Below are 25,932 nucleotides of genomic sequence, written 5' to 3'. Positions count from 1 at the left end.
ACATTTAGGTCTTTGACCCATTTTGAGTGAATTTTTTTTAATGTGTATTTGTATATGTACATGGCTTGAAGTAGTGGTTCAATTTATTCTTTTGCATGTGAATGTCCATTTTCCCCAGCACCATTTGTTGAAAGAGATTTGTATAGGTCTCAGATGTGGCTCAGATTTGGCATTGCTGTGGCTGTGGTGTAGGTTTGCAGCTGTGGCTCTGATTGAACCCCTAGCCTGGGAACTTCCATATGCTGCAAAAAAAAAAAAAAAAAAAGGAAAGAAAAAAGAGAAGAAAACATATAGGTTAAAGCCCATTTGGGTCACCATTAATCTACTTTCTTTGCAGCTTTCTTTCCTACAGATACTTCCGTCCCAAGGAAGTGCTGCAGATACTCCTGCAAATACTTCAGATCTTATTTGTTAGACGGGTCCGGTGAAATTCTATGTGAGATCGTGTTGAAACTGCAGAGTACTAGATCAAAATGCAAACTGCTGTTACTGGGTCAGGGTCATTTATAAGATAAGTGTTGGTTTAATTTCAGCATCTCAACCCAGTCTTTTCTCATACTGAAGGTATTTGTGTGACGGAGTGCTACGTAGACCAGGACTGCAAGGAGGGAGAAGAATGCCTCAGTGATGGGTGTGGCCGTGGCTGCTACCCAGTCCTGCACACAGGTAAGGCTGAGAGCCCTGTGGGAACATGTGTTTGGTCATGCCCAACTTCTCCAAACTTGTTCAGTAGTAATGGTTTTGAGAGTTTTCATCATGAAATGTAAAATAAATGGGATTCCTTGGACTTCTCCATCTCAGTCTGATTCCCTTAAGTCATACTCACATTTTTCAACGTGGGAACTTCTCGTTTAAGAATAACTCGTGGGGAGTTCCTGCTGTGGCATGGTGGGTTAAGGATCTGACATGGTCTCTGCTGTGGCTCAGGCTGCAGCTGCAGCTCCAGTTTGATCCCTGGTCTAGGAACTTCCACATGCCATGAGCACAGCCAAAACCAAGAATAACTCTTACTTTTTTATCCCCCACAAATATATATTTATGGTTGAAAAACAAGACCCTATAGCCAAAACTATTTAAAAAAATAAATGGCACCCACAATTTTATCACCCAGAGGAACATTTGTTGGTGATCTTTCAGGGTATATCTTTCCACACTTACTGTGTCTGTGTGTAAACATGTTAGTGATTTAATATAAAATTAATGTGAGGAGTTCCTGTCATGGCTCAGTGGTTAACAAATCCGACTAGGAACCATGAGGTTGTGGGTTTGATCCCTGGCCTCACTCAGTGGGTTGAGGATCCAGCGCTGCCGTGAGCTGTGGTGTAGGTTGCACACGAGGCTTGGATCCCACGTTGCTATGGCTCTGGTGTAGGCCAGCAGCTACAGGTCTGATTAGACCCCTAGCCTGGGAATCTCCATATGCTGTGGGATCGGCCCAAGAAATGGCAAAAAGACAAAAAAAAAATAATGAGAGATGGTAATATCTCATTTTCATCTTATTTTAATATCTTCTTGTGTAATTTTCACGTTAAGGTATTTTGACCATCCCTCAACATGTTTTATTTTTAACTTTTTATTATGGGAAATTCTACGCACATATGAAACAGACAGAATAGCGTAATGATAGACCATGTACCCATCACCCAGCTTCAACCATTGTCACTACGTAGTCATTCTTCTTTCATCTCTAATCCCACCTACTTCTCCTCATCTCCTGTTACTTCAAAGCAAATTCTAGACATTATTTCATTACATGTTATTTCTGTATGTATTTTGTGAAGAGAAGATCTCCTTTATTGTGCGCTTTAGCCTACATTTTATTATTTTATTTACTACTGTAGCTATCTTCTTTAGAGAGGTAGTCTTTATTAAATAATATGTTTGATTTGTGTAATCTCCTCTCTCTTCCCTTTTCTCTCTCTCTTACAACATGTTTTGCATTTAGAAAGCTTTATGTTTTTTTCTTATCATTACCTTATACTAAGGTCTTTTAGTGCTACCCAAGATTCCGTCTTTTTTTTTATTGTTGTCTACAGGTTTCCTACTATGAGTAATAGTCCTGATAAAATTACCTAATTTCCTCCTTTCCTTCCTCCCCACTGCCCTGCCCCCAGCAGCTGGTCTTGAGTAATGTCCTTTCATTCCCACTTAAGCATTTTCAGATACTTATCAAACTTACTTTCCTCTTTATATGCTCTTTCCATCCCCTTCCCCAGTGTTTGATAGGTATATTGTGTTTACATTGTCAGAGCATGTAGCTAGTTCATAGACTCTCTCCATAGACTGTAAATGAGTCTCAGTTCTACTGTGGATACATATTTAATGGCCTCACTAGGCCCCATGTTGATGTCTCTCCAATCAGGTTTGTTTGGCTGAAGATCAGGCTCTAGTGGATTCCTCAGGACGTTGTCCTGGGAACAAGGTCCCAGGTCTTCTCCATGCGTCACCTCACTGCCCCCCGCAGACTCTGCACAGAGCAGACCCTCGCTGGTCTGGTGGAGGATGGTGCTTTGTCCCCTTCCCTCCACTCAGATTTTGCAGTTTGAGGGGATGCCTTGTCCCCCAGGTTTGTTGTCTATGTGTTTTGAATTTAGCTATTTTAAATGCTCTCTGAGTATTTACGGGGAGATGTTAGAAAATCCCAAAATTATGTCAACCAGCACAATTAAAACCACCTTCCCAGAATCTGACATCATGTTAAATAACTTCCAGCTTTCTCTTTTGTCAAGTGTCTGTTTGATTTTCCTGCCCATTTTTTCTATGAAGTTATCTGTATTATTCCTCTTAATTTGTAATAGATTCTGGTTACAAGTCATTTATTGTCTATATATACAGACAATAATATACATTTATATACACACACACACACACACATATGTGTGTGTGTGTATATATATATATATATAATAAACATTTTCTCTCAATGTACCTTTTCCTTTCACTCTCTTAATGGTTTCATTCAATGAAGAAAATTTCCTAGTTTTAATGAGATCCCATTTCTCTACCCATTGTAATGTTCAGTAATATCAATATTTCTGCAATATTTATGGTTTTTTTGTCTTTTGGGGGCCGCACCTGAGGCAATTGGAGGTGCCCAGGCTAGGGGTCAAATCTGAGCTATAGCCACCGGCCTACACCACAGCCACAGCAGTGCCACATCCAAGCCGCGTCTGTGACCTATACCACAGCTCACAGCAATGCCGGATCCTCAACCCACTGAGCAAGGCCAGGGATCCAACCTGGGTCCTCATGGATACTGGTCAGGTTCGTTAACTGCTGAGCCACAACGGGAACTCTTCTGCAATATTTATGAAACATTTGCCTATCCCAAGATCATGAAACTATTTACTATAGTATCTTCTAGAAGCTTTATGGCTTTCCCTTCCCTTAGATCCATGACCCATTTGAAACAGACTTTGCTGTGTGGTGTGTGGTAGGAGACAAGGATTCTTTTTTTTCATGTGGACAGTCTGGTTGATGCAACCACACATTCTGGAAAAAATCATTCTGTTCCCTTTGGTGTTGCAGTGGGTCCTTGGTCATCAACTAGATTGTGTGTGTATCTGTCCCATTGGTCTCCTTGCTTATTTTGCTTTTTTTTTTTTTTTTGTCTTTTTGCCATTTCTTGGGCCGCTCCTGCAGCATATGGAGTTTCCCAGGCTAGGGGTCTAATCGGAGCTGCAGCCGCTGGCCCATGCCAGAGCCACAGCAACACAGGATCCGAGCCTCGTCTGCGACCTACAGCATAGCTCACAGCAACGCCGGATCGTTAACCCACTGAGGAAGGCCAGGGACCGAACCTGCAACCTCATGGTTCCTAGAAGGATTCGTTAACCACTGCGCCACGACGGGAACTCCTCCTTGCTTATTTTGTATCAATACCATATTATCTCGTTTTCTGCCACATTATAATTAGCCTTTTTTTTTTTTTTTTTGCTTTTTAGGGATGTGCCTGCAGCACATGGAATTTCCCAGGCTAGGGCTCAAATCGGAGGTGTCACTGCCAGCCTACACCACAGCCATAGCACCGCCAGATCTGAGCTGCATCTGTGACCTACACCACAGCTCACAGCAATGCTGGATCCTTAACCCACTGAGCGAGGCCAGGGATCGAACCCACGTCCTCATGGGTATTAGTCGGGTTCATTACTGCTGAGCCAAGACGGGAACTCCTATAATAAGTCTTGATAAATGGTAGCTTAAGTCCTTCCATTACAATTTGGGGAAAACTGATACCTTTATAACACTGAGTCTTTTTATGCATGAACATGGCATATCTCTCCATTAAGACATTAAAAGTTTTTTCTTAGTAATATCATGTAGTTTTCTACACAGAACATATTAGATTTATTTCTAGGTAACAAATGGCTTTTGAATGATATTGTAAGGCAACTAAAATATTTTCTATTTGTAGGACTTCAAAGCTTTTAACAGTCTTTTTTTTTTTTTTTTTGTCTTTGTTGTTGTTGTTGTTGCTATTTCTTGGGCCGATCCCTCGGCATATGGAGGTTCCCAGGCTAGGGGTCGAATCGGAGCTGTAGCCACCGGCCTACGCCAGAGCCACAGCAACGCGGGATCCGAGCCGTGTCTGCAACCTACACCACAGCTCACGGCAACGCCGGATCGTTAACCCACTGAGCGAGGGCAGGGACTGAACCCGCAACCTCATGGTTCCTAGTCGGATTCGTTAACCACTGCGCCACGACGGGAACTCCTTTTGTGTTTTTTTTTTTTTGTCTTTGTTGTTGTTGTTGTTGTTGTTGTTGCTATTTCTTGTAACAGTCTTTCTTCTTGTCAGACACCTGTGAGCATCAGCACGTTTCCAATGGCTTGAGCTTTCCTCCCCCCTTTCCTATCTTCCCACATTCCCATTTTATCTTCAGGCTGCAGCTGATAGCACAAGGGCCTTCCCAACAGTGACAGCTTCCCCCACTTGCAACCTGAGTCTCTCTGACCTTCTGGAGCCCTGGAAGCTTCTTATCCAGGCATTGTCAAGGAGCCGTTTGGTACCAGCTGATCTGATGCAATAAATAGCTGCTCCTTCCACCATTGCTGTTGTAGATAACTATGTAGCCTCTTTGATTTCTTTGCCATTCATCTTTGCTCATGGGCCTTACAAAAATAGGTGGTAGCCAGATTTGGGCCCCATGTCATAGTCGCTGGCCCCTGAATTAGGAAGTCCTGAGGTAAGACTGGTGAGAGGTCTTGTACCAGCAATTGGAGGGGTGAGATGCTTTGCACCTCGGTGGGGAAGACCGAGCAGGGGTCTAATCACAGAGCCATGGACACAGAGGAACCCAGGGCCGGAAGCATCCGTTGAACACACATCACTGAGGAATAAAGACACTCAATCTTCATTCCACACATTTCCCCCCCCCCCAGGTCCCCCCTACTTGTTATAATCGCTTCCTTTGCTTGAAGGAGAAATATGAGTACTCTGTTATGGGTTAGGTGTTTTACAGACATCATGACAACCAAGTTAGGTATTGTTGCATTTTTAGAGAAGATTGAAATTTGGGGAGGTTAACTTGCTCCTGATCCAAAAAAAAAAAAAGTAAATGGAATAGTTAAAAAGAGAAGCCAAGATGCCTGTTTCCTTAGCCTAATTTTTGAACTCCATTAACCTTCCTAGCTGGGTGGTATTGGACAAGTCACTTAGCCTCTCTGAACCTCAGTTTCCATGCTTATACATGGGGTGATAATTCCTGTTTTGGTGGCTTGTTGAGATGACTAAAGTAAAGCAGATTTCACAGTGCCTGAATATATGGGAGTTGTTCACGAGAGGTCATTGCTTTCTTAATACCACCCCCCCGCAGCCCCCTGTCCCCCCGACCTAGGCGCCTTCTCCTAAGGAACCCACTGCTTGGTTTCCAGCAGAGAAAGAGCAACCCAATATCATGCCCTCTTTTTCTTGCCCTTGCTTCTCCCCAGCCCTTCTCTTGCTCATTCTTTTTCCCCTTGAGCCTCAGGACACCCTCCTCTGTTCCCTATTTATCATCTAGCTGCAGGTGACAGCCCCAAACATTCCTGGCCAAGTCACCTTTCTCCCTATCAGCCTGCCCCTCTGCAGCCCTGGACTTCCTCCCCTAGGAGGGGCATGAAGACATGTATCCAAGGAGTTTGCTCCTTAGAATTTATTAGACACAAACAAATAGGTGCTCTCCAGCCACCAATGGTCTTGGAGATGTCAGAGCAGTTGGGTCAGAACAGTGACAAGAGAAGCAGACACGGAATTAAATTTTCTCCCTCCCTTCCTCCTCCTCTCCCTCCCTCCTTCTTTTTCTCCTCACACTCTTACATGTCAGAAGCTAAGCTCAAGTTAGTCCCACCCATCAGCCCATGACCCCTCACCATGATGTTGGTGCCAAGTCATTATTGAATATTATTATTGTTTGCATCCTTTACCCTCCAAGTCTAAACACCCTCTCCTTTCCCTGTGGGTACATGCGCTGTTGTGTTTAATGTGTGCCTTCTTTTATTTAGATGTGTATTCTTGAATACTAAATAAGTCTTTGCACTTGGAATCTAAATGTACATAGATGATGAAGGGTAATACATCTCAACTGTTCCCTTTTTTTAAAAATTTTTTTGCATTTTTTTTGTCTTTTTGCTATTTCTTGGGCCGCTCCCGTGGCATATGGAGGTTCCCAGGCTAGGGGTCAAATCAGAGCTGTAGCCTCCGGCCTACACCAGAGCCACAGCAATGCGGGATCCCAGCCACAGCAATGCGGGATCCGAGCCGCGAGCCGCCTCTGCAACCTACACCACAGCTCACGGCAACGCCGGATCATTAACCCACTGAGCAAGGGCAGGGACCGAACCCTCAACCTCATGGTTCCTAGTCGGATTCGTTAACCACTGCGCCACGACGGGAACGCCCTCTGTTCATTTTTATTAAACAACTCACCAGTGCATAGAAAGAAAAACCAGCTCATTGATTTTTCTTGCTGCCCTGTTTCCATCAGATGCATACAATTTTCCATTCTTCTGGGTTGTTTCCGATTCCTTACCGTCCCAAGGAATTTACTCCTTAGAAGTTATTAGAATGGCACTTGGTGACCATTCTGGTACCAGCATCCTCTGGGGCCTTTGGAAGAGCTTCTCAGGGATGTAGATGCAGGAACAGCCTTCTGGGCCATCTTGAGTCCAGTCGTCATCAATATCACTTCCAAAGTTGCCTGTCATTCACGTTGATAGTTTGTTTCAACGTTTCTCTATAGATTAATAAACTTCCAATAAAAATTAGAAAAAAACCAACTCCCCTTTCCTATTCAAGGAAAATAAGCCCAGCATTGCTTTATCCATGTCATTCAGATTGATTCATTTCTATAAGGCCAACGTTAGGGTCAAGCCCAAATGGAAATCCCACTGGTTGGAGATTGTCCCTGGTGATGAGGCAGCGTATTTGTCATCCCCTGATTGATTTGTTGAATCACTGATTCATTTCTCCCAGCCATTCCGCAGGTATTTACCGAGAACCTGCAATGAAGGCTCCTGATACAGTGCCGAGGAATATGGGCTGGGGGGTTGGAGGTATTACACAATGGTGTCTACACTTATGGATTATAACAGCCAAGGAGACAGGCATTGTATGTATAATCACAGTATTTTATTACAAATTCTTTTATAGGCTATGAAAGAAAATTATGCAGTTCAAGCAGGGCTGGCTTCCTGGGTCTGCAACCTGTATAGTCTACAATCTGTGCTCAGAAGGGCCCTGCTCTTGATTTGATCTTAGCAGTTGGCTTCTTGGAATTCCTCATAATTTTTTTTTTTTTGTCTTTTTGCTATTTCTTTGGGCCGCTCCCGCGGCATATGGATGTTCTCAGGCCAGGGGTTGAATCGGAGCTGTAGCCACTGGCCTACGCCAGAGCCACAGCAATGCAGGATCCGAGCCACGTCTGCAACCTACACCACAGCTCACGGCAACGCCGGATCGTTAACCCACTGAGCAAGGGCAGGGACCGAACCCGCAACCTCATGGTTCCTAGTCGCATTCGTTAACCACTGCGCCACGACGGGAACTCCCCTCATAATTTTTGAACAAGGAATCCTGCATTTTCCTTTTCCACTGGGCTCCACAAATTATGCAGCTGGTCCCAGCTGTTAAGAGGGCAAGAAAGGAAACTTTAATGGACCTGGGGAACCAGCGAAGGTACCCTGATGAGACCCTTCTGATGATTCTGGGTCGGCCAGGTGCACAGAGGAGGGGAGGCAAAGTTAGTGGAGAAATAGCTTCTGTGAAGACTCTGAGTCAGGAAAGAACTTGGTGCATTTGAGGAACCCCAAAAAGGGTCCTTTGGCTGAACCATGGAGAGCAAGGGCTAGAGGGGCAGCTCTAGCTGGCTGGTAAGGAAGATGGGGGCTGGAATACACAGGCTCTTGGGGGCCAGGTCAAGGTGTGTCTGCTCCTATGTCTGGGCCTCTCTTCTTTTGTTCATATTTAAGAAGGGGAGGTGGGGTAGCGTGGCATGGGCTTGCATCTGCTTGCCTAATAGGGTAGGTAGATCTGTTCTCCTAATAGGGCTCTTCTCCAAATGGGAGACCAGCTGAGTGGGGAGTGAACCTAGGTGGTCCTATCAGCTGGTGGGTGGGGGAAGGATGGGGCCCTTCCCACACTACAGTGAATGGGGGCTTTACAAAGCCATAAACCCCGCTGGAAGCCCCAGATCTCCTTTCAACACTATTTAGTACAGTTCTTAGGGATCAACTCTGGGCTGTGACCAAGATGGCCTTCGTGTTTCCACCAGCTTTACCGAATCGTAGACAGGCTTCTTTCCACCCCTGGTTCACTGGCCTCCCCTTCTTAGAGCACTTACTTTAGAAAGCTTGTAATTATAAATTCTTTCTCCACCCCTTTGAAATACATATATATCTTTCCAGACTCTGACCAGTTTTCCCACCCAGGAACATCTTTCTCAAGGACTTGGGAGGCATCCTTTTGAAACGAAGTCATTAGGGAAGACAATACCACTATCTCCCAGTCTCTGTGGGACGGTGGGAGCCTAACTTCACTGGGTGCCGAGCAGCAAACTCAGATGCCTTAAACACAGAGAAAAACATTTGCAAACTCAGGAATAACACAGCATGCTGGGCACATCCCATTAGTCAGCCTCCCCCAACATCCTTCAGTACTTTTTCACTAGTTCATCCGAGTGTTTAAACATCCTCCTGTCTTCTGTTTCAGTGGCTTTGAATTCATTCTCTCTCCCTTCTTGCAGTAGTCTTGAATAAAGTCTTGCTTGCCTGTTCAGCTTTGTCAGGTGCAATAGTTTTCTATGACACTTCAAGTCCCAGTGGTGGGAATGGGTGGGTTTAGGGCATCTACTTACAGCAGCTTGTGGCCTGATCTTTACAACCCCTGCCCACTTCTCATTCCTACTTTCTCCACCTGCATTCAGAGCCCAGAGCCTTGAACCTCCACTGCTGCTGCTGCTTTTTTTTTTTTTTTCTCCTTTATACAGTCACAGCAGTAACCATAGCCATAGCAGTGACAACACCAGATCCTTAACCTGCTGGGCCACCAGGGAATTCCTGCTGCTGCTTCCTGTGTGTGTCCTGGGTTCTGGCCTTTTCTGTTACATTTGATCTGTTTATAGTCCTCTGTTCATTTTCCATCTTCCAGAAATTTAATGAAAACTCTATAGACTATTGATTTTCCCTCCTGTCCTGCCCTCCTTGTCTTTGGTTTCTTCAAAATGATGACTTCAATAGGATTTGGACAGGAGGACTTCTGAATTTGAGAGTTCTATCTGCCATCTTGAACTGAGCACACCACTCATTTCCAACCTGGCACCAAGTGTCCTTTTTCTTTGTAAAGAGATCTTTGAACCCAAATTCCTGGCCAGTTGATAAGAACCTATCAAAATATCAGGAAAAGCAAACAATTACCTACTTCTACCAGTAGTGAAATAAACTAGTAGCAAAAGAAAATAATCATGGCTAATTCAGCATGTACTGCTTTTCCCAAATAATGCAGGCTTATTAACTTCCGGAAAGCCACAAGTAGCCCCAAAACCCTCAAGGCAATTGTAATTTGTCCCCATTTGAAGATTTGCTGGTGAAGTGCTAGAGCCACCTGCAGGCCATTTATCCACTTAATCATTTCTTCATTATTTGTTGTTGAGTAAGAGGGTGGAGAGTCACATGGCCAGCTACACATGGCAGGCACAGAGCTAGGCTTCTGGAGGGAAAGCTGCAGTTCTCAGAGCTGCTCTCTCCTAGGGAGAGGCGTTATTCGGCCAGGCACCACTAGGGGTACTATGGGGTGCATTCCAGAGACATACCCTGTACTGAGCTGCTGCACAAATTTTTAGGGATGTTAGAAGCAGGGCAGGGAGAACCAACAGGTCATGTCATGATGGGAGCTTTCTGGACTGGTCTCTCTGGGGAGAGAGACAGGTGGAGCTTAGAGGCTGGTGGCCCAGGGAGGTTTGGCTACCAGAATAGTCATTACCTTGTCCTAGAAGGTAACTATTTTAAGCTCTGTGGGCCACACAAAGTCTTTGTCACACCTGCCTGGCTCTGAACTTGTGGAGCAAAAGCAGCCATGGGCAATGTGAAAACCAACAGGTGTGGCTGAGTTCTAATACAACTTTATTTATAAAAACCAGGAGCAGCTGGATCTGGCTCCCAGGCTGTAGGTTGCAGACCTTTAAACTAGAAGGCTGGTGGTAGGATCCTATGGACCCAGCTCATTTTTATTTTTTATTTTTATTTTATTATTTTATTTTATTTTATATATTTTTGTATCTTTTTGCATTTTGTCCTTTTTAGGGCTGCACCTGCGGCATATGGAGGTTCCCAGGCTAGGGGTTGAATCGGAGCTGTAGCTGCCGGCCTACACCAGAGCCACGGCAATGCCAGATCCGAGCCTTGTCTGTGACCTGCACCACAGCTCATGGCAATGCCAGATCCTTAGCCCACTGAGCGAGGCCAGGGATTGAACCTGAAACCTCATGGTTCCTAGTCCACTTTGTTAACCACTGCGTCATGACAGGAACTCCCAGATTTCATTTTTAGAGTAAAGGTCGGGATGGGGAGATGCTGTCTGAGCCATCAACAAAAAATTTGCCTCTCCTAATCCAGTGCTACTTGGTCTCATGGGGTTGACTGTATTGTGAGGGAAAAAAAACATGAAAGAAGGAGTTCCCGTCATGGCTCAGTGGTAATAAACCTGACTAAGAATCCATGAGGATGCAGATTCTATTCCTGGCCTCATTCAGTTGGGTTAAGGATCTGGCATTGCTGTGGCTATGGTGCAGGCTGGCAGCTGCAGCTCTGATTTGACCCCTAGCTTGGAAACCTTCATATGCTGCAGGTATGGCCCTCAAAAGACCAAAAAAAAAAAAAAAAGGAAGAAATAATCATGTATAATAAATACCTAATTACAAAGTGGGATAAGAGCCGTGATAGATTAGTTAAAAGATTTTATGAAACAGTTTGGAGACCAGACTTGTATTAGGGGTTCATGGAAGGCTGCTCCAAGAAAGATCATTTAACTGAGACCTGAAGGACAGGAGGGAGTTGGCCATCCCTAGGAGAATAGATTTGAATAGAAGCCCTAGGAGAGGGAATAGCATGTGCAAAGGCCCTGAGGGAGAAAAAAAAATGAGGATCATGCATTTGGGGGTGACGAAAGAAGGGCCGTGTGGCTGGAGCCTCAGGATGAGGGAACAGGATGAGCCTCAGGAGAAAGGCAGGGGCCCAGGTATGGAGCATCAGGCAGGACATGCTAGGAGAATTTGGGATTTTATTCTAGGTGAAATGGGAAGCTCTTGCACGATTTTCAGGGGGCTGCAGTGGAGAATGGAGGTGAAGGGGAAGAAGGGAAGTAGCGAGACCAAGAGGAGCAATCAGGGTGAGAGATGAGGATGAACTTTATTGGTGGGAGTTTTTTCATGTCTGCAGATAAAGTTTGTGTGTGGGAAGCGATTTGCAGTTACTCTGATTTTGAAATTAATGGTAGTTTGGTAGAGCAACAAATTAAAAATTTAATTTTCCATAAGTCTTTTGCTTCACCCCTCTTCCCCTATTTATAAAGCCAGCTAAATTTAAGAGGTTTTTGTTTTTGTTTTTTTCTGTCTTTTTAGGGCCACACCTGCAGCATATGGAGGTTCCCAGGCTAGGGGTCAAATTCGAGCTGTAGCTGCCAGCCAACACCACAGCCACAGTAATACTAGTTCTGAGCCGAGTCTGCAATTTTATACCACAGCTCATGGCAATGCTGGATCCTTAACCTACTGATCGAGGCCAGGGATTGAACCCATGTCCTCATGGATACTAGTCAGGTTCGTTAACCACTGAGCTACAGTGCAAACTCCAAGAGGTCTTTGATTAATGTTTAATCAAATAGAATAGATGGGCCTTACACAACCAGTTCTGTTTAAAACTTTATTGATTTTGTATGTTTCAAGCTGCTTTAATTAATTTAATATGTTGACTTTTTTTTCCTGTCTTTTGACTTTTGTCTTTTTAGGGATGCACCCGTGGCATATGAGGTTCCCAGGCTACGGGTCTAATCAGAGCTGTTGCTGCCGGCCTACACCAGAGCCACAGCAATGCCAGATCTGAGCCGTGTCTGCAACCTACACCAGAGCTCACGGCAATACCAGATCCTTAACCCACTGAGAGAGGCGAGGGAATGAACATGCAACGTCATGTTGCTAGTCAGATTCGTTTCCGCTGCTCCCAGACAGGAACTCCTGTGTTGACTTTTAAAAAGTACTCTCCTTGCCCAGTCTAACACTCAAAATCTTCCAAAGTACTTCACTCCTGTATTATAACAAATTATGAACATAGAAAAATCAAGTTGTGTTAAACATTCCAGTACTCTCTATTAGCAAAATTCTCTTACATCATCCAATTCAAAACCACAAGTACAAAATAAATTATTTAATCACACATTCTATATTAGAATCACGAGAATCATCTATTACATACCCTAGTAGGCCATTTAAAAATATACTATAAATGGAGTTCCCATCGTGGCACAGTGAGAACGAATCCGACTAGGAACCATGAGGTTCGATCCCTGGCCTCACTCAGCAGGTTAAGGATCCAGCATTGCCATGAGCTGTGGTGTAGGTTGCAGATGTGGCTCAGATCTGGCATTGCCGTGGCTATGGCGTAGACCGGCCGCTGTAGTTCCAATTAGACTCCGAGCCTGGGAGCCTCCATATGCTGCAGGTGAGGCTCTAAAGAAAGACAAAAGACAAAAAAAAAAGTATATATATTAATGCTCTAAATTCCAAACTATGTAGATGATTCCAGCCATTATAAACTTTTAACTAATCTCTGCATGTGGATATTAATATTCTGGGCTTGATTTACATCTTTCTATGTTTAGTTGTAAGCTTTTTGAGGCTTACCCACTAGAGCTCAGTGTTATTATTATCTTAAGCAGTTTGAGATCACTGGGCCAATTCTGTATGGTTTCCACCAGACCACCATCCCAGCACTGGGGGCTGCTTATTGGCTGATAGGGACTGAGACCCAGGCTTGTGCGTGTCAAGTGTGATCCTGTCCATTACATGGAGCTCTATTTTTATAGTCGAAATGACAACAGGAGGCTTTGGGATTCTCATCTTTTAAAAAGGGTTGGTGTCGTCTAGGTTCTTATTATACCCTTCAGTGCTGCTTCTGCTTGACATGTGTAGACAGAAGCCAGCACCCTCATGGAGGCTGTAGCAGCCATTCCTCGGCTAGTCTAGATTTTTTTTCCTGTCTTTAGTTATTTCCAGACACTTATTACCTTCCTCTCTGGCACTGAAGACCCGTTAATGCCAGTCCACCAGTCCTTTAGCTCTTTCTGTGATTCTTCTCTCTGATCTGTGTGGATGGAGTTTTGCATCTCCTACTAAGGTGACAGCTGACTTTCTTCAGCAGTTTCTTCCCCCATAATTGAATCGTGAATTTCATGGTCTTCCTGACTGTTTGGGCACCATTCCCCATGTCTGATTGGATCCTGTGTACCTGCCAAACCTTTGTCCATTTCCAAGGCACATCACAATGTCGTACAGGTGACAGCTTGGACTGGAGTGGGGCTCTTCCCCAGCCGGGAAGAAGTGCGCTTCAGAACAGATTTGTTACAGTTAATCTCTCCTGGCTGCCCTCTTCTCTTTAGGCTTGTTTCCGAGCCCATGTGACCCCATCCATCGACCCCTCCCTCCCTCCCTCCCTCCATCCAATAGTTTCTAGTACCTACTAAAGATACTTCTTTAAGTACTGAAGGGGAAGCAGTGAATAAATATCAAAAACTCTCTACCCTCGTGTAGCGTCCACTCTAATTGCAAGGAGACGGGTAAACATAAACAAGTAAATATATAGGACAAGTTGATAAACGCCATGGAGTTAAAGAAAAGAGAAAAGGGAAGATCAGGAATTGTGGGGGGAGGGAGGGGCTAAATAATAGTGGATGTTTAAAGGAAGCCTTTCCTGATAAGGTGGCATTTAGCAGAGGAAGCTGTAGGAAGCTGACTAGATCTGGGGGAAGAATATACCGGCAGAGGAAATGGACATAAGGCCCTGGGGCTGGATCCTACCTGTTGTGTTTGGGGAGCAATAGGGAAGGCATTGAACTTGAATGGAGGAAGCTAGGGAGAAAATAGGAGATAAGGTCAGTTGGAATTGGAGGCCGGTGGGCAGATCATATAAAATGTTGTGGGCATCGTGAGGACTTTTTCTTTCTTTCTTTCTTTTTTTAGGGCTGTACCTGTAGCATGTGGAAGTTCCCCAGCTAGGGGTCGAGGTGGAGCTACAGCTGCTCAGAGCCACAGCAATGCCAGATCTGAGCTTCATCTGCAACCTACAGCACAGCTTAACCAGGTACTTAACCCACTGAGCAAGGCCAGGGATCAAACCTGCATCCTCATGAATACTAGTCGGGTTCTTTACCACTGACCCATGGTGGGAACTCCTCTTTTTTTTTTTTTTTATTGAAGTATATTTGATTTATGATGTTGTTAGTTTCCAGTATACAGCAAAGTGATTCAGTTATATGTATGTTTTGGTTATATGTATGTATGCCACCTTATCAGGAAGGAGCAAGGCTCTCTGCTCAGCCAAGACTGCCTCCAGGAGTGGGGCTGAGGGATAGGCTTCTTCTGGGCTGAGCTGGGGAGCCAGAGGCTGGGCAGTGGATTCCATAGAAGCCAGTTGTAGCTTGTCACCCTCAAGTTGGTGCTGCAGGGTTCCTGCACAGGACGCCGCAATGGTTTCGTGACTGAGAAGTCGGATGAGTCACCATCCTGAGACTAAGGGGGTTCCTGGGATGTGTGACTTTTGGTGCTAACGCAGGGGTGAGTGGGTCACCCTGCTGGCATGTCAGGCAGAGGGGACATCTCCCACCTCTGTTCCCACCAAATTCAGAGTGGGCACCCGAGTGTTTCTTCAATTTCTTTTCATTGGGGTAAAATGCATAGAACATTCGTCACCGTAGACATTGCCAAGGGTGCAGTTCAGTGGTATCAAGTCCATTCCCACACTGTGAAACCATCACCTCCATCCATCCGCAGAACTGATGGATCCTGCGGAGCTGAAACTCCATCCCATTAAACAATAGCTCCCTCTCCTCCCCCCAGCCATTGGCAGTCTCCGCCATTGGCTTTCTGTCTTTACGAATTTGACTCCTCTGGGTATCTCGGGTGTCGGTGGAATCATACAGTTTCTTTTGGTGACTGGCTGATTTCACTTTACTTCAAGGTTCATCCATTTTGATAGCATACATCACAATTTCCTTCCTTTTTTAAAGCTGAACATTCCATTGTATGGATATACAACATTTTGCTTACTTGTCCATCTGCATCTGTTCATGGACCCTGGGCTGCTCTTGCATTTTAGCTATTGTGAATAAGTATTGCAAATACCTCTGTAAGACCCTGTTTTCAAAGTCTGCATATGCACCCAGACAAGGGATTGCTGAGTCATAGGGTAAATCCTTTTTTAATTTTTGTAGGAACTGCCACACTGTTTCCCACAGCCATTGTACCATTTTATATTCCCATCAACAGGGCACAAGCGTTCCAATATCTCCACAGCCTCACCACCATTTGTTATTTTCTGTAACTTGTAGAGTAGCTCTATTTACGGTACAAGGTAATACCTCATTGTGGTTTTAAGCACCTGTGGATTTTTTTAAAAAATTAGGTTTCTATAATGGGGTTCCAGTTTGTCTGTCAAGAAAATGTTCTCCTTGGAGTTCCCATTGTGGCTCAGTGGGTTAAGAACTTGACCTAGTGTCTGCAAGGAGGTGGGTTCAATCCCTGGCGTTGCTCAGTGGGTTAAGGATCCTGTGTTGCCTCTAGCTGCAGTGTAGGTTGCAGACATGGCTTGGATCTGGCATTCCTGTGCCTGTGGCCTAGGCCAGCAGCTATAGCTCTGATTTGACCCCTAGCCTGGGAACTTCCATATGCTGCAGGTGCGGCCCTCAAAAAGAAAAAAAAGTTCTCCTACTAAAAAGAGAAATGTAACCCCCTGTTCTCATGGAAAGAGCAGGAACTTTTGATATAGTCAGAGACATTGTTTTTAGTCATAGAGTCCACTACGTAACAAGCTATGGGAACTTCGGAGTCATTTCATTAAGCTTTTAGAGCTTCGCATGGTTCCTGAAAGGAGTATGTGACATAAACAATCTGAGTGAAATCTTCCTTGCTGTGTTCTCGTGGAGACCTTCCTTAGAGCTGCTGCTCGTGCATCAGCAGATGGATGCCAGGCACCTGCTAGGCCCTGGGGATACAGAGGCAGACAAGAAAAGCAAGGCTTCTGCTGTTTAGGTGCTCAAATTATAGGGGGGAAGGCAGACAACCAAGGTTAGTAGGAGGTAGAATTATAAGCTAGGAAGAAAATCAACCTTGGTGACATGGCAGAGCCTGACAGTTGAGTGGAGTTGGCTTAATCGTTATGCCAGTCGGGGGGCCTCTTCAGAGGGGCTCTTCTTGCAGCTGGGACCAGCTTGTGGAGGAGGAGCCAGACTTGCAAAGATCAGGGGAGGTGTGTCCTGGGAGAGGGAACAACAAGGACAAAGGTTGGAGGTGGAATGATTTAGGCGTGTTTGAGGAATAGGTGGAAGAGCATGTGACCGGAGAGAAGGGAGGTCAGGTTCATGGTCCCAGTCCTGTGGGGCTGGTCCCCCGATAGCTTTCATCCCCTTTCATCCATGTGGGCCCTGCAGGCAGTGACAAAGCCGGCCTGCGTGGCTTATTCTCTGGGGCCCTGGCTAGCTGTATCCTGGCAAGGAGGTGGGTGAGTGGAACGGGGCACTTGTCCGCTGCTTTAAGGGAAAGCAAGGAAGGGAAGACCATGGATTCCTCCCCTGACACTTCAGTCTCCCTACTGCAGGTGGATGGAGAGGGTCTGAGCTACCTGATTTCTCCCGACAAATAAGAGCCTAGGTGGGGAGCGGTGCCTTGCATCAGTTTTGTAAGTTCCGGAGCTGGAGAGGCACGGTAGTGAGTACTTCTGATGGCTGCCTTTCTCCTGCTGACTGGGGGTTGCTGGGTGTGCACAGGACCAGACAGGTGGCAGACAGTGGCTTTTGCTCCTTGGTTAGCAGAATATCGGATGTGGGGAACACACAGCGGCAGGCAGCAGGATGGAAGAAGCTGAGTCATACCACGGTTTGGGTCCCTATGCTAATTCCTGGCCTCCTTGAATGGTGACACTGAGTCATCTGCCTTCCAGGCTTTCTAAGCAACATGCACCCTTCTCTCAAAGCTTTATTCTTGCCTCACTGACTCTACCTCCCTATTCAAAAAAGAAAGGGCTATGAAACAAAACAATACAAAACAAACAAACAAAAAAAAAATAAAAAAGAAAGGACTGGGGTTGGGGTTGGGGGTAATTGGGGAAGATCAAGGCTCCAAGGGATTTTTTTTTTTTTTTGGTTAAATTGGTTTTTTTTGCATTGGCACGTATGACAATGTGCTGGCCCATAGTAGACTGTACATTAGTTTCCTGAATTTTACCATTTTCCCAGCTGATTCCAGGGTACTTGGATTAAATACTCGAGGTCAGAGCCTTTGTCTACAGCTCTTTCCAGCCCACCATTCCTCAGATGTCTGAGGAATCTGCCAGAGAAGGAAGTGGAGTTAACCCAGCCTCACTCCCTGTAGCCGCACCCATGCTGACTTGCAGTGGACACTTCCTTTTGAAAATGCCAACAAAGGGTTTCTTAGCAAGAATTGCATAGGTAGGACATTTCCCTGTGGTACAGGGGGTTAAGGACCTGGCATTGCCACAGCTGTGGTGCAAGTCGCAGCTGTGGCACGGGGTTCAATCCCTGGCCCAGGAACTTCCACATGCTGCAGGTGCAACCTAAATAAATAAATACAAAGGATTGCATAGGTGTAGACTCTTGTCCATGCTAGAGGGGACTGACCTCTCTCAAGTTCACAGCATCCTTCTTCTTTCCTATTCCTTTTTAACAAATAATTTATTATTTTTTTTTAAATGAAAGAATGGTTGCTTTCAGGGTTGTGCCAATTTCTGCTGTACAGCAAGTGACATTCTTTTTCTCATATTACCTTCCATCATGTTCTGTCCCAAGAGTTTGGATATAGTTTCCTCTGCTCTACAGTAGGATCTCATTGCTTCTCTAGTCTAGCCTTTTGGTTTGGTTTTGTTTTTTGAAAGCCGATTACTTTGGGGAACACCTGACGTGAATCTAGACTTACCTGACCTAATGGGAAATTCATCGACCCGGACTAAGCCTCTTGCCGTGTATTCATGAATGTGGCCTCAATTATCCATGCTCTTTCTCTCTGAACCATTTAGCCTGGACCTTTCTGAAAGAGAGACCTCTTTCTTGGCTTCAAGCCATTACCATTTCTCTTCATAGAGAGCCCATGGCATTAGAAGATAGAAAGCGGGGGTGGCTGGGAGGGAACATTTTAATCATAGTGTTGGTGTTATGCCATGAGTTGGGTAATCCCGGTTGTTCACACCCTTTGGTTAACAGAGGGGTTTGGGGTATCTGTAAGAACAGCTCAATTTCTCCATTGGTTGGTGACACTTCTGATGAAATTATTCTTTGAGGTCCTTCTGAAGAAATGATTTCACTGGATTGTGGGCAGCCAGGAGCTGGGTCTTGCAACAGGCCTGCTAGCAAGGACAGATGTGTGTACGCCCTGTGGGCTCTTTCTCCCCCAGAGAGCAGAAGATGCTGATGCTTTTTCACAGCTGACCCGACCACACAGATGTGATATGAATGATGATGCGATAAAATTAGCAGTCCAGTTCAAAAACAACCCTCGCTACCTGGGCTGGAAAATGCACCAAGATGGCTTCCTTGGTCCCAAGTCTGAGGCCTCGGTTGGGACTGTCAGCTGGAGCTGTGTGCATGTGCCCCTTCCAGAGGGCGGTCTGAGGGCACAAAGATGAGTATTCGCAGTGAATAAGGTGGGAGCTGCATGATTTGTGATGACCTAACCTCAGAAGTCCCCTCACATCTCTTTCACAATAATCTATTGCTCAGAGCAGTCACAGCCTCTCCAGATTCAAGGAGAGGGGACCTAGACCCCACCTCTTCACAAGAGGACTGTCAGAAGATTATGGCCATGTTTTAAAACCACCACAGTTTTTTTTTTTTTCTTTTCCCATAAATATTTGTATTAGCTTCTTATTGCTGCTGTAACGAATTACCCCAAACGCAGTGGCTTGTTTTAACATACGTCTAGGAGTTCCTGTTGTGGCTCAGTGGGTTACGAATCTGACTAGTATCCATGAGGATGCAGGTTCCATCCATGGTCTTGCTCAGTGGGTTAAGGATCTGGTGTTGCTGTGAGCTGTCATATGGGTTGCAGATGTGGCTTGGATCTAGCATTGCTGTGCCTGTGGCATAGGCCGGCAGCTGCAGCTCCAATTTGACCCCTATCCTGGGAACCTCCATATGCCAAGGGTATGGTCCTAAACAGAAAAAACAAACAAACAAACAAACAAAAAAACCCCCCCAAAAAACAAAAAAAATAAACCCAACGTACATTTATTCTCTCACAGTTCTGGAGACTGGCTATCTGAAATGAGTCTCACTGGGTTAAAATCAAGGTATCTGCAGGGCTGCCTATTCCTTTTTGGAGGCTCTAAGGGAAAATACATTTTCTTGTCTTTTTTTTGGCTTCTAGAGGCTGCTGGCATTCCTTGTCTTTAGCCAGTGATGGCTGGTCCCCTCTTTCTCACATTGTGTCACCCACACACTGACACTCCTGTCTCCCTTATAAGGACCCTCGTGATTATATTGGGCCCACATAGATAATCTAGGATAATCTCCCCATCTTGGAGTCAGTTGACAGCAGTCTTGATTTCTCTTTGCTGTGTAATGTAACCTATTCATAGGTTCCAGAGATTAGGACGTGGGCCTCTTTGGGGGTGAGGGTGGGGTGGGGGTCATTATTCTGCCTACTGCACTATTTCAGTCTATGTACTTAAAAATAAGGATTTAACAAAATCACAATCACAATTCTGCACCATTTCCATAGTCCACAGGTATGGCCGTAAAAAGAAAAAGGGAAGGAGTGTGGGTCTTGCTTTGTTCTGCAGATTTGACCACAGCATTACTAGCTGTGTGACCCTGGACAAACTTACTGAAACTCTGTTTTCTCTTATGTCAAAGAGAGAGACTCAGAACATATACAACGTAGGATATTTTGAAGACTAGACAATGCATGTAAATCCCTGACCACAGGCTGTGGTTCATAGTATGTCCTTAGACACTGCTAGTCTTTATTCTTAGGAAAAGCTGAATTTATGAAAAGCCACAAACATGCATGATTGAATGCTTTGCTTTGGTGTGTTTCCCTGGTGCATATACATTTGCATTTTTTTTTTTAGTACTTTGCTTCTTTTGAAGCCTATGAAGAATAGTTCCTCCACGATAAAGCCTGGTATGGTTGGAATGACCTCTTTCTCTTGCCCTCATGTCTCCAACTCTTCCCTCTTATTCCTTTCAACCAATGAAACTGATTTGTTGGGGAAAATAAAAGAAAAACCAAATGTCCATGATTTACTTAAAAAAACAACAAGAATCTTTATTATTCTGACATTTTTAGCAGAGTAAAGGGCTCTTCAAAACTTAATAAGCAGGAGTTCCCGTCGTGGCGCAGTGGTTAACGAATCTGACTAGGAACCATGAGGTTGTAGGTTCGATCCCTGCCCTTGCTCAGTGGGTTAATGATCTGGCGTTGCCGTGAGCTGTGGTGTAGGTTGCAGACGCAGCTCGGATCCTGCGTTGCTGTGGCTCTGGCGTAGGCCGGCGGCTACAGCTCCGATTAGACCCCTAGCCTGGGAACCTCCATATGCCGCGGGAGCGGCCCAAAGAAATAGCAAAAAAAGACAAAAAAAAAAAAAGAAAAAAACTCAATAAGCATCTGTGGATAGATTTGGTCCAGTGTCTACCCAGAGACAGGAGTACCATCATTTGCCATCATCCTAACCATGAGTCACCCCTTATATGGTCAACTGGGAAGGGGCTTGGGAGTAAGGGTATGTCAGGTGATTTTTTGGAGATAGCATCAAACGAATAACATGACCTACAGTATTTAAACAGCTTAACTAAAGAAAGTTTTCCACACGTGGTTAGTGGAAGGGAGAGGGAACTTCTGGGGTTGCAGGGACGGTCCCCTGGTTCAGGTCCCTGCTGCCTGGTGTACCCACAGCTTTGACAGCTTCCTTCTGGACCACTCAAGGGTTCTTCTCCAGGTCCCTGATGTACTCCTGGACCCAGATGTGGGTGGGATTGGCACAGACATACAGGCCCTTTCTGCTGAGTAAGCTGTGGAGAGGGCAGAAGGATTGTATAGAGATTAAGTAAGGATGTTCGTAACCTCCTGTGGCCTCTTGACCTTCGTTGTTACGGGGTTGATGGAGGTAACCTCAGGCCGCTGCCTCTCTGCTGTCTCTTGTTCTCCTCGCTCCCCTCTGCTTCTGCCCATGTCCTCCCTGGCCCCTTGAAAGCCCCATTCCAAATCAGGAAACAGCCCAGTGACCTCTCTCTGTGTCCTGCACCCGCAACCCCCCACCCCCACCCCGAGGGCTGGGCACCTTCCCAGGACAGCTCCTTATCCACAAGCCAGTGCACTGGTGGTCTGCTCCCTGTGCTCTGCCCTGATTCCTGTGGACACATCCCAGCCTCCACATCCTGGGGGTCCCCAGGCCTGAGCAGAAGGACTGACACACTTACATGATAGCTGGTGTGGGGCACTGGCCACTGGTCTTAAAATAGGCGACCGCATATTGGTAGGGGATCTTCCGGGAGGTGTAGGTGAAGCAGCAGTTTGGGGGCGTGCATGAATCTTTTCTGTGGGGGAACGAGGATGGCTGTTACTCAGGTGCATGGTCAAGCCCCAGAGGGTCAGGGAGAAGTGGAGAGAGACAGCATGGCTCAGAGTTGAGGCTTAGGGGAAAGGAAACTGGACATAATTCGATTCTTTCATTTGTTTATTCTCATTACTTTCCCCAGTCTCGTCTTTGGTCTGGTCCTTCTGTATTGGTCTCTCTCTGACTCTACAGGGAACTAAACTCCAGACTCTACTTCCTTCCCCTAACTCTCTTGGAGGAAATTTTTTCTGATCAGTTAAATCACAAGAGATCGACGTGAAAGCAGGGATGAGTTCCACACTGCTTGGGAGTTGCTGGAGTGATTCTGAAACTTACCACCACCAATAGGATCTACATGGACCTAGCTCCTACCCCAAACTGAAAAGCAAATACGTTAGACTTCAATATTCTAATCTAGAAAGTAGCTTAAAACCCCCTGCTAATTCCATCCTGCAGCCCCAATCAATAGATTCCCTTTGTACTTTCTTGAAGAAACCAACTGTGTGGTTTTGGAAACTCCATTCAAGGTTCTTTCGTGTCACATGCGAGGGTTCTGAAGCCATAGCACTTGGACCAGACTTTGGACCAGGGTGTGGGCAGCAACTGTTAAAGGAGGGTGGACAACAGACTCACCTTGGGCAGAGGAGCAGAGGGCTGTGGTGCAGAGGAGGCAGAGACGTAGCTACGAGGACCTTCCTGATGCTCGACAGGCAGGCAGAAGGGCGTGGGCAGAGCTGCGGTGGGGCTTGGGAACTGACTCCCGCCAGCCTCCTTCTGGCATCTGAGCTATCTTCACTCCTTTTTATAGACGGCCCTGGGCTGCAGGAACATAAAAACCGGAGGTGGCTAAGGGAGGAATTTTAAGTGCAGTGCTGTCATATGAGTTCTACAACCCAGGGTTGCGTAGGGTTATCACAGAGGCTCCGTGCGCACAGAGCAATGCCAATGCACAGAGCAATTCAATTGCCAATTTACTTGGGTGCTTATGAGGAAGTTGTTTCTCCAGATGGGGGACCAGGGATAGTGCTTAGCTTTTTCTGCTCCACATGACAGATGTGTCCCTGAAGTGAGTGGGCACAGCTTTTTTCTGTAGAGCAGAATGCTCTGAGGGACGCCCACAATGGCCCCAAGTGTATCAGTGTGACATGTGTAAAAACACCACGAAGTCTTAACCACACCCTAGATGGAAAGTATGGAATTGGAAAGCTTGGAGGTATAAGAATGGTGAAAGTAAGGATTAGATTTCAGGTCATTGGTCAATTTGTCAAATACCCATCATAGACCTACAGTGAAGTCTGGATTTAATCTGGATGAGGGTCCGTAACCTTAAAAATGACCATACACTTTGAACTAGTAATTCTGCTTCTCAGATTCTACCCCATGGAAATGAACTCACAAATGGGGAAGATGTTAAGGACGGTGTTGTTTGGTGCAGCTTATCTGTGAGTGAATAATTAACACCACACTACATACTTTACAGGGTTGAAATGATAAAGTCAGTCCACCAATGGACATAATGGCTAATGTTTAAGAGCTTATGGCCATCTTCTTAAAAAGAGGATTTTTTTAATATTAAATATTAACAAGGAAGATGCAAAAAGGAATCCCAGGAAGAGGAAAAACATAAAAAATAAACTGACTACCTGTGCCTATCTGCTCCTCGCCCCACGTTCCCTGGATTGTCGCTTCTCCTTGAGCCCCACCTGTCTCTAAGAAAGAGGGAGTGATACTGACGTTACATCAGAGTGGCACCACTGCCTGTGCATCTCACCATGATCACCAGCAAATCTGTGCCGGATCTGGAGAGAATGAAGAGAAGCAGTGGGCAGTGAGGTATCTGCCTTCACCATGAGGAAGTGACAATCCAGGACCCAAGAAACACTATGTCAATCTTTTTCACCCTGGAAAGGGGCCAGCAAGAAATTGATGGAGCTGTCAGTGCTCCGGACTACAGGGTAGGGCACAAGACAACCAAGGGAACGAGCATTTCTTCTGTACCTGGAATTTGTGTTTTGAATCTCTGCCTCTGTCATGTTCTCAGTCCCTAGCTCCATCTTTAGGAAATGTACCTATTGGAAGAGTGACCCTTTGGTGCCTCTCTTTTCGGGGAACTTGCTCTGGTCCACAGAGACATTTCCCAGCAAGACACCACCTTCTGGACAGCACCCAAAGGGTGGGGCTCCTTGGGAGAACTGAGGGCATCTGCCATTGGCTCAACCTAGGAGCCATCTGGACCTGACATGTGCATCTTGCTAATGATTGCATTAGATCTCAATTTACCTGACTGAAAATAGGTCCTAGTCCTCTTCTGCCTCAGAGATCCTGACACTAGAATAGATAGAACATCTTGGGAAATAGCTCAGAGCATTGTGAGGAGTTCCTGTTGTGGCTCAGTGGGTTAAGAACCGGCATAGTGTCTGTGAGGATGTGGGTTCGATCCTGGCCTCGCTCAATGGGTTAAGGATCCGGCATTGTCGAAAGCTGTGGCGTAGGTTGCAGGTACAGCTCGGATCCTGCATTGTTGTGGCTGTGGCTCGGATCCTGCATTGTTGTGGCTGTGGCTGCAGCTGCAATTTAATTCCTAGTCCCAGGAGCTTCCATATGCTCCAGGTGCGGCCCTATAAAGAAAAGAATAATAATATATAAAAATTGCACACACAAAAAGAACATTTTGAAACCATCTGTGAAGTTTTTTTGCTTCCATGTAGGCAACCTCAACCACAGGGCTATATGATATGGCTTACATGTCCGTCCAGAGCATTGGGAAACAATGCTAAAAGGATGAGGGTTGAGAGTCTTGCAATAAGACAAGACTTGAGGGCTGAGGGCTGCGGTGGGAAGATGGTCAACAGGGGCAGCCACGGGGAACTCATCAGAGATGGACAGGCAGAGGGCAAAGGCTAGATAAGACTAGGTGCTTGCTGCTGCCTACATCCTTCTGGGGTCCCAACCACATCCTTGTCCATTTCAGGACCCCTCTGGAGCATGAAGAGCTGGAAGCCAGGAATGGCCAGAAAGGATGTTGTTGCATGGTGTCACAGTATGAGCACCTGCTGGGGTCCACGTGGTCACTCACGTTCAGGGCATCCACGAAGAGCTCAATTGCTCACTTGTTGGGGCTGACTTGGGTGGAAACGTTTTGACAGGAGGCGAGATAATGTTAGTGTCAGAACTCTAGGTCCATGGAAAGATCTACAGATTGACAGCTCCTCCCACAGAGCAGATCTGATGCTCGGCTACAGCTCTTCTGACCAAGTAGCGTGACATCTGTGGGTGAGGCCACAGCACCCAACCCTGGGTGAAAAGCACCATGACATCATGTTGCTTCTAAGGAAATGATTAACCCCAAAGCAGAGAATCCAGGAGTTGTTGTCACCAGGGGATCAAGCTCAGCTGGTTCTTTCTATCAAGAACAGATCTATCTCTCGACTGTTCCCCTTTCTCAGAGGAGACATTTCTAATGTTCTTGACAGGTGTTTTGACCGTGACATATCTAATGATGTCACAGAGCCTTGAATAGCCTGAGCCATGTTTGATCCAGACCCAGATGGACAGAATGGAACTGGGAAAGCCTGGGCTACAGACATGGCCAGATAGAGGAGGCTAGCTTTTCAATCACCGTTT

General features: G+C 45.8%; 1 protein-coding gene and 1 long non-coding RNA gene across 2 annotated transcripts in view; one reads left to right on the top strand and one right to left on the bottom strand.

Annotated features, from left to right (window-relative positions):
• Nucleotides 1-25,932, top strand: part of LOC125113985 (WAP four-disulfide core domain protein 3-like) — a 136,695-nt gene that overhangs the window by 4,220 nt on the left and 106,543 nt on the right. The gene's annotated exons all lie outside the window — the stretch shown is intronic.
• On the bottom strand, nucleotides 21,312-23,081 carry LOC125113990 (uncharacterized). The gene is made up of 3 exons (XR_007131660.1): nucleotides 22,942-23,081; nucleotides 22,172-22,288; nucleotides 21,312-21,763 (listed from the first exon to the last, which is right to left on the bottom strand). It is a non-coding gene; the product is annotated as an uncharacterized LOC125113990 (long non-coding RNA).

This window comes from Phacochoerus africanus, chromosome 14, assembly GCF_016906955.1.
Source record: "Phacochoerus africanus isolate WHEZ1 chromosome 14, ROS_Pafr_v1, whole genome shotgun sequence".
Lineage (NCBI taxonomy): Eukaryota > Metazoa > Chordata > Mammalia > Artiodactyla > Suidae > Phacochoerus > Phacochoerus africanus.
This window is presented reverse-complemented; position numbering and strand designations above follow the sequence as displayed.